General features: G+C 38.4%; 1 pseudogene across 1 annotated transcript; it reads left to right on the forward strand.

Moving 5' to 3' along the window:
- The first annotated feature begins 6,183 nt into the window (after window positions 1–6,183).
- Window positions 6,184–8,149, forward strand: LOC143378054 (uncharacterized; annotated as a pseudogene). Its single transcript, XR_013087484.1, has 2 exons — window positions 6,184–7,283; window positions 7,363–8,149. The product of XR_013087484.1 is annotated as an uncharacterized LOC143378054 (transcript).
- The last annotated feature ends 1,892 nt before the right edge of the window (window positions 8,150–10,041 follow it).

Genomic DNA, 10,041 nt, shown 5'->3' on the forward strand with positions numbered 1-10,041 from the left:
GATCGTATGGAAAAGAAGGAGACAGCGGTATATTTACCAAATCAATTATGGGCCAAGCCATAAGTGAAGACAAAATGAAATTTCCAATGGACAAACCTCTTCCGGGATCGAACGTTACAGCCCCTCATGTAATTGTGGGCGATGAGGCATTTCGCCTCACAAAACGTATGTTGAAACCATACCCAAAGAACGTTGCAGCACAAGATCTGTCGAAAAATTTTTTTAATTATCGGCTCTGTCGCGCCCGTAGGGTGTCAGAAAATGCATTTGGGATATTGTCCCAGACATTTCGCATTTTTTTTTCAACAATTGCCGTACTGCCGGAAACTACAGATAATATTATAACCGCAACATGTTGCCTCCACAACATGTTGCGCGATGAATATATGTGCAACAATCCCGCGCAGCAACAACATTTGGAGCCAAGCATGGCAATAAATAACATGACGCCATTGGCTGGAGTAGGAGGGTTTGGTAATGCCGAGGGGTTTGCCATCCGGGATAGATTTCGGAACTATTTCACTTCACCGGAGGGGGCTGTGGAATGGCAAGAGAACATTGTCGAAAGAGGCGTCCGAACATAAATAAAAAATCACACGTTATTAACATCCCACCAAGTACGGCGCGCATGAAGGACAGGTACAATTAATTTTTTATATTAGAACTATATGTTATTTGTGTATCAAAAATTGATTAGTTTAATTGTGTAAACATAGTTGGGTTAGTTAACATATAATTTGTCCGAAAATCATTTACGTGTCCCGTGAAAGATCGACGTCAAAGTATCAAATTAGAATGAGTTTGAGAACCAGTTATATTAACCGCACAACCAAATTGTATATTGAAGAATGATTTTTGAATTTCCATTCGTAATTATTCAATTGCAAAATTACTATTCGTTTATTTTAATTATTTTTTTCTTATTTTAAATAATGTTTTAGATTCAATTCACTATTGTCTTTTCGTGCAATAGCCATCAGTTTTCGCCTTGGAGAGGCAACTTATGCCGTGAAAATTTAATAATGAAAAATGGAAAAAAAACGAACCGACTTTTATCAAAAAGTGAAATATCCCGAAATGTGTTAGCGCAGTGGATGGCAAACGCGTGCATATATTTGCTCCCAAAAACTGGATCGGCATTTTACAATTATAAAGGAACATTTTCCATTATATTGATGGCAGTTGTAAGTAGTCACAAGCATATTTCAATAAATAGCGGTTCCTATGGAGGGAATAGTGATGGAACAGTATTTGCCAATTGTACATTTGTAAAAGCTTCGCTTACTGATGATCAGAGCTTGCACGTGCCGCCTACTAAATCTCTCACATGCACAGACATTTCGATGCCAAATGTTTTAGTAGCAGATGAAGCATTCACGTTGAAAATAAATAAGACAAGACGCTATGCAAGACTGAATTAACAAACTATGGATATTCGTAACGCTTTCGCAGACTGGTTCATTTCGCTTGCTGGAGAAGTTTCTTGCCAATATGAAACTATAACGAAATAATATTTTATTTTATTATCTTAAATATATATTTATATTATGTTCTTATGTATAATACTTTCTGATTTTATGTGGCTGCTTATTGATTTCCACGCACTTTCGTGTACATTTCGACTTTTGTAACCGGGTAATTTTTTTTCGTATATAATCGAATGATTTTGAACGCCCCAAATTAATTGTTTCTGTAAATTCATCTGATGGATTATATGTACGAAACAGCGTGCTGCATCTGTTTTGGCGTAACGTAACATATTTGTTGGTAGCAGGTGCATTAAATACAATGCAAGTTAAATTTTTGAATACCACTATTAATTTAAGATAGTATTAAAACTGTATTGAGTTTATCGTCACTCAACAGATTCAGAGAAATTCTTCGTACTAATATTCGTATTCTCGTTACTAATAGCAATTGGTGTTTATACTGAAGCGCATGAGATAATAAATCACTGGCATACCTTTGGCACTGTCAATTTTTCTAGCCTTTAAATGATATTTTGATATAACGTTAAATTACTTACATTATTTATAACATTATATTTAACGATTAAACTAATTGTAAGCATTCCTGCTCTTAACTGTAAAATTTAAAAATGTCAGTGACATTCCTTTAGTTCTAAGTGCCTCGTACATGTGTGATGAAAGAATAAATAAATATAATTAGCAATAATAAAGAAATAAGTATAGTTGGAAAATAGTTTACCTGTTCTGTTTAATTTAATTGACACTTCTCTCCACACATTTCCTTTCACTTCTTGCAATCATAAAGGACATAATATTTAATTAGATATATCCTCTATCAATGTTTTGTCCTCCGCAGACGAAAACTGGAACTTCGTCGACAATTCAGATACGCGTCACTAAAGGGTGATTTTCCAGATTCAATTTATATCATGTCAAGTTGTCTTCGTTCATAATAGTCCGATTTTCATGAAATTACATATGATTTACATTGGAAAAACACAAGGAATCCATTGGTCTCACTTCCATATCGAAACGATAAAGAATAAAAAATTATTTTATTCCTGAAGCAGGTATGAATCCTTGGCCGTAGACCCTTTCAAGTGCGCTTGAACAAAAGTGGGACCCCGAACGCCAAGCGGCCGTATCTTCCTTTTTCCGACCTGCAAACTCTAACATAAATAAATAAATAAAGAATTAAACAAAAATTTAAGAACAAAAATTTAAAAAAAAATTTTTAAAAATTAAAAAAAAAAATTAAAAAATGAAGTAATTAAAAAAATTTTTATATAAAAATTTAAAAAAAAAATTTGAAAAAATTTATAAAAAAATTAAAAGAAAATATAAAAAAAATAAAAGAAAAATTTTAAGAAATTAAAAAAAAAGTTAAAAGAAAATTTAAAACAATAAAATTAAAAATATATATATTAAAAAATAAAAAATTGAATGAAAAATTTTTTTAAAACAATTAAAAAATTTTTGTTTTAAATTAAAAACAAAATTTTTTTTTAAAAAAAAATTAAAAAGAAAAAAAATTTTTAAAAATTTAAAATATTAAAAAAAATTAAAAAGCATTTAAAAGAAATTTAAATTTTTTTTAAAATTTGATTATATTTTTTTTAATTTTTTTAAAAATTTAAAATTTTTTAAATTTTTTTTAAAATTATTTTAATTATTTTTAAAATTATATTTAAAATTTTTTTAAAAATTTAAAAAAATATTTTCAATTTTATTTATTTACTTATTTTTTTTAATTTTTTTAAAAAAAATTATTATTTAAAAAAAATTTAATTAATTTAAATTTTTTTTAATTTTTTAGTTTTTAAAACATTTTATTTTATTTTTTGAAATTATTTTTTATTTTTTTATTTATTATTTTTCTTTTAATTTTTTTTGCTTTTTATAATTTTTTTATATATCTTTTTTATTTTAATTTGTGAGAATGTTATGTTTGATGGCCGTGGATAAATAATCAGAGTATAGACTAGTCCTAAATCTTTGGTTCCAGCAAGGTATCTCAGAACTCTTTTTGCTTTAACAATATTCCACCTCTTTGGACAACTAGTGAACTGTGCTAACCTGGTTACTGTATTCGAAATATCGGGCATTGTGCCTAATCTAGCAACTGGTGCGAACGTTTGATGATAGCCAATTCCAAATCTTTGACTATACCCTTTTGCTACGATTCTGGCTTTTTAGCGGACAATTGATCCATCTGGTCTATGTTTCTTTGTTAGAACGATGCGAGACCCAACTACATTCTGCCCATCCTTGTACTTTACTATCACAAAAGTATCATTTTTAATTAAACTTGAAACTTCAGCTTGAATTGCTCTTCCCCAAGCTTCCTTCTCCACACTACTCAAAGCTTCGTTGACTGAAACTTCAGCTATACCAGCAAACATTTCACTGTTTTCCCTTTCCTCATCAGCAAATACATTATAATCATCGATTTCTTCAGTTTGATTGTCGTCTTCACTTCGTTGTGAAGAATGATACATCTTCCTTGGTCGACCTCTATATCCAGTACGGAGTAACATAGTGAGTAGTAAGACAATGGGGATTCTCGACCAGATCCTCCGAGGGGAGCGCGGGGCGGGGGAAGTGAGGGCGCGCGGGGGAGCGCGGCGTAGAGAAACATGGGCGCGGGGCCTGCGGGGAGAGGAAGACCGGGTGCGCGCGCACGAGCCGCGGAGTGGGGGAAGCCGTAATCGTGGAGGGGATCAGATCGGGCCGAACCGCCGCGGAAGACTCTCCAGACCTGGCCCACCGTCGGAAATTTTTCAGAGGGAGGCATTGACCCTTGAAAAAAATCTCTTTCAGAACTGGCCCACCCGAAAAATTTTTCAGACCTAACCCAGGGTGGGGACTGTCCAAGAAATTGTATTCCAAGCCATTATGCATCAGAAATTGTTTCGGACGATGTCGGGAAAGATCGGCGATTTTCGACACCGCGTCTTCGAGGGAAAGAGACGGAACATTACTTTAAAGTTAAAATTCTAGGAGGGAAATCGACACCACTACATAGGGGATAGAATCGCATGCATTCTAAAGCGAACAGTATTTCAAAGCGTTCCGAATTAACGTCGCTGCGTTTCGCGGGATCTCGCGTAACTCGACTCCTCTGGAGCAGCCGTGCAGGGCGATGTCACTTGGCAGCGCGAATCATAGAAAGAATTATGCAGCGTCACCAAATCTTAAAGTTAGGTGACGAGGAGGATGATGGGTGAATGAAATGGAGAAATAATATACGTTTAAGATATATATATTGTTACAAATATAAAATTAAAAGAATATAATTTAACATTTTTTACTACGAGCATCATCCACAATATGATTGATTGCACATGCTAACAATTCACAATCAATCAATGAATGCTGTTCGAAGTGTTCGCTTTCAGAAATTAATTTTACATAATCTGTTGGCGTGGTAGCGCTACGTGGAACGCCTACGAAAGTGGCATATTTACTGCTTACAGAGTACATATTTTCAGTTAGCCACGTATAAATATGTTCAATGCAATGATTGTACGCGAATATTTTACACATCGTGGCTTCAGTCATATATATGACAACGCGATTATCGGTGATTTTAATAAGTTGATCATTATGAATACGCGTGAACTCTAGTCGTAAATGATCAATTATAATGTGAGTTTGGGGCGATGTTGCGTTGCTGCGTAATCGTTGGAGTATGTCCACCTCGTTTTGTAGCAGGAGCTTCCACGTAGACATTGAAAAGCTTAACTCGCTACCTTTATTGTCGGCTATGGCGATCTCGACGTGACACAAATCCATACCAATGCGAATTCTTATAGTTAGACGTTTATAAGCTGTTGCAGTCAGTGGATAATCACGCCCCAGGATCCGTACGATTGATAGTTTCGATGTTTTCATCGTTTTTAGCGATACGGATCCAGAACTGTAAGAAACAAGTACATAAAATTGATACTTCGATCGTTTGCGTTTACAGTGAATGAAGTAAATGAAAAGTGTATAGTAACGTGTACATACCTCATATTGTATTGTTGATGATGTTGTTGTTGTTGCTGCTGTTGTTGGCATTTATTTGGAAACCCACCATCGCTGTCGGCTGCGCAGGATGAATCGTTTAAGCTGTGTTTGTACATTTTGATGTGCCCTATATTTTTTATGGAGTACCGTCTGTTCCGTCAAAGTCACTGAGGCTACTGAGCGATTGATGGAATAGCGTCCAAGAGCTCGGCTTAAATAGAGGTGCAATTGCCTCCCCCACCACAGCATTTTATTTTAAAGCTACCAATTTCTCCATAATGTTTTCCAATCTTAACATCGCAGCATATCGCACGATTGTATGTAATTTGAGCCCCAACTTCAAGGATAAATGTCTCGACATGTGTTGAATGTAATATAATATCTGTGAAAGCGCCGAATGTTAGAATTATGCGGTGTCAGCAGAAACTGTGTCAGATGATTTTGCGCGCTAATTCGTCATACGCGCGAATCATAGAAAGAATTATGCTGTATCGGCAGAAACTGCACAGAACCATGCTGGGACGGATCGTCGTTTTTGCATGCGGTGCATTCGAGGGATGGGGGTACGCCAAAAGAGTTAGGCAGAGATACCAAACAATGGTATCAGTCTTAAAAGCGCACTCTTTTCCGCACAACACGTTGCAGAGATTTGAGACTTTGTGCAGTTTAGAGTGCGCTTTTAAGACATATTCCATTTACAACCATGGGAGAATTCGCGCAAGTAGAACGTCAATTGTTGGATCAATCTGCACGATTGATTTCACGCGATGAGTACCTCGCGTGGGAAGAACGGTGCAACGAGTGCATCGAATCGTTGGCAGAACACAGCCGAGTGAAACGCCCGCGATTATCAATCGGTGTTCAGCAATCGCTGATTACTCAAATCGCGCAGCTCGAAGGATTAAAATAATCGTTGCGCGGACGTTTCGTGCATGAAGGTGCCGGACATTCGAGCACAGGACTTTTGTGGCGCGAAATAGACACTGCGTTCGATAGTCGCGTATTAACTGGTGCCGTGTTAAATTCGAATTATATCGAGCCGCGCAACTTCCTCCAGGATGCGGGGACCATTGTGCTGGAGCATGTGCGGGGCGCTTTGAGGAAACGTCGAAGCCTCAAAGTGAACACTGTGTTCAACGGCGAATTTGTGGCAGGGGACAAACATGCCTGTAAAAGCATCAATACCCGGAACTGCGAACTCTTCGGTACATCCGATCTACAGGAGTGATACCAACGATGTGTCATCGAACCCACCCTGGCATCGTTGGAAGAGTTCCAGGAACGCGATAGCGGATAGGCATTGACGAGAATTCTCAACCTAACCGTCAATGTTAATAAGTACAATCCGCTGCGTGCCGGGTGTTACTTCAAGTTGCCTCGGAAATTGTCGCTGAAGAAGGCGACGATTAGTGTGCAATCCCCGGACAATGCATGTTTCGCGTGGGCAGTGGTCGCAGCTCTCCATCCAGCCGAAATACGCGTTGATCGCTCAAGTTCATACCCCAACTATGCATCTGTGCTAAATCTCCAGGGCATTCAGTTTCCAATGTCCCTGGAGCAGCTTGGGAAGTTTGAGCAGCAGAACGGCATCTCCGTCAACGTGTACACCTTTGGGATGGAGAAAGGATCGACGGTCTTTCCGCTGCGCCTCACCAGCCAAAAGAGGGATCGACACGTCAATCTACTCTGCACGCCGAATCATGAGCATGGCGATGTAGGGCACTTTGTGCTGATCAAGGACTTATCCCGGCTGGTGAGCGCACAGTTGAGCAAGAAGAAGGCAAAGAAATTCATCTGTGATCGGTATGTATATAAACTTATGAAACGTTGATAAAATATCGTTGAAAAAAAAATTAAATAAAAAATTTTTGATTTTTTGCAGATGCATGCACTACTTTGGATCTGCCGAGAAGTTGGAGGCCCATTCGCTGGACTGCGGGCAAATGAATGATTGCGCCATTCTGTTGCCCAGCGAAGGAAACAATCTGCTCATATTCAGCAACCAGTGTATGAAGGAGCGGCTCCCCTTCGTGGTGTACGCCGATCTTGAGTGCATCATTGAAAAAACAGAGGACAATCACCGAATGGGTGAAATGGATAGTAAATTGCGCGCGTATCAACACCATAAATTGCACAGCATTGCATATTATATGCATTGCTCGTACGATACATCACTGTCGACGTATCGATGTCGCCGCGACGCGGATTGTGTTTCATGGTTCGTCAACGAACTGGAAAATTTTGCAAACTTCGCCAAACCCATTCTGACCAGCAATATTCCCATGCTTGATTTAACTCCCGAACAATGGACGACATTTCGCGATGCAACACACTGTCATATTTGCGAAGAACCATTCAAGGCTGAAGATGTACGAGTTCGCGATCATTGCCATCTATCCGGACGGTTTAGAGGCCCAGCACATTCGGAGTGCAATTTAAATTATAAAAATGCGTTTTACATCCCCATAGTTTTCCATAATTTATCCGGCTACGATTCGCATTTCATTATCGAGGAAATCGCTACCGCTTTCGAAGGCAGCGTTGACGTATTGCCCATAACGAAAGAAAAGTACATTTCATTCACAAAAAATGTTGAAGATACGGCTGACTCAGACTCGCGAAAATGTATTAAATTGCGATTCATCATTCTACAGTTCGTTAACGGGTGAGACTGTATCCGAGAGCGATTACGCGCACGCCGAGATTGTCTGGCAGCGTTTCGGGATTAGAACTTTGGGCGAATACAGCGACTTGTATTTGAAAACAGATGTCTTGTTATTGGCAGATACTTTTGAAAATTTTCGCGAAAGTTGTATCAAGAGTTATGGATTAGATTCAGCGCATTATTATACTTTACCTGGCTTTACGTGGGATGCCATGCTAAAACATACCAAAATTACGTTCGAATTGCTCACAGACGTTGATATGGTCATCTTTATCGAACGCGGTATACGTGGTGGTTTAAGCCAATGTTCCGGAAGATACGCACACGCCAATAACAAGTACATGTCATCGTACGACCCATCGGAACAGTCATCGTACTTGGTGTGCATTGACGTGAACAATTTGTACGGATGGGCAATGTGCCAGCCCCTACCATACGCCAAATTTCAATGGGTCGAAGATGTCGCAAATTTTTACGTGTCTTCGATCGCTGTCGATTCGCCCATGGGATACATTCTCGAGGTAGATCTGGAATATCCGCAACGTCTGCACGACACTCACGCCGATCTACCGTTCTGCCCGACGCGTGCCAAACCACCTGGCAGCAGACAGGACAAGTTACTCGCGACGGTATATGATAAGAAGCGTTACGTTATCCATTATCGCAACCTGCAGCAGTGCACGAGTCACGGTCTTCGTATTACAAAGATACACCGCGCGCTTCAATTCGCTCAATCTCCCTGGCTCCGCGATTACATCGAACTCAATACACGGTTTAGAACATGCGCGACAAGCGACTTTGAAAAAAATTTGTACAAATTGATGAACAACGCGGTATTCGGCAAAACTATGGAAAATGTGCGAAATTAGGTGGACATAAAACTTTTAACACATTGGGAAGGGCGATATGGCGCGGAGGCAATGATCGCGAAACCGAATTTCCACAGCAGAAGTGTTTCTTCGGAAAATTTAATAGCTGTTGAATTGCGAAAACTCGAGGTGAAATTCAACAAACCGATATATGTGGGTATGTGCATTCTAGACATATAAAAAATTTGTTTGTACGAATTTCATCACGAGTACATGTCTCCCCTGCACGCTCAAAATTGTAAAATTCTATACACAGACACTGATAGCCTCATCTATCGCATTCAATGCGATGATATCTACGAGTCCATGAAACGCAATATCGATAGATTCGACACAAGCGATTATCCTACTGACAATCCATATAATATGCCCCGCTTAAATAAGAAGGTCCCGGGTCCGATGAAGGACGAAAATAATGGGATGATATTGACCGAATTCGGCGAAAGGCCTCAAGACCAACGTCATAGCCAGAACGATAACTTTCGACGACTACGCGCAGTGTTTGCAAAAGGAGATCGAAATGGTTCGCAGGCAATCATGCATACGGTCGAAATTGCACAAAGTGTACACAATTTCGGAATCCAAAATCGCTCTAAGTCCATACGATGACAAACGGTATATCGTACCCGATTCAACTGACACGCTGCCCTGGGGACATTATAGAATACCATTGTAAAATAAAAAATTATTGTATTTATTAACTCGTTCTTATAAATAGCGGAATTATTGCGTAAAAATAAAATAAAATTCTTTGTACATGTATAGAAATTATTATATTTATTAACTCGTTCTAATAAAATAGTGGAATTATGTAATATAAAATTGCTCACACATATATATCATTGTATTTTATTGAATTATGTATTATTATTATTATTATTTTACAATACATTATTTTTATTTATCCAAGAATTGTGTGATTTATCAAACCCCAGCCACTTGACGTATACCTTATCCCGCTTTCTGCGCAGCACTTTTTCCACTAGATACACATCAGGATCGGTGACGCGTTGCAGCTCGTGTTCAT

The sequence above is a fragment of the Andrena cerasifolii genome, unplaced genomic scaffold (genome assembly GCF_050908995.1).
Source record: "Andrena cerasifolii isolate SP2316 unplaced genomic scaffold, iyAndCera1_principal scaffold0039, whole genome shotgun sequence".
In the NCBI taxonomy this organism is placed as follows: Eukaryota; Metazoa; Arthropoda; class Insecta; order Hymenoptera; family Andrenidae; genus Andrena; species Andrena cerasifolii.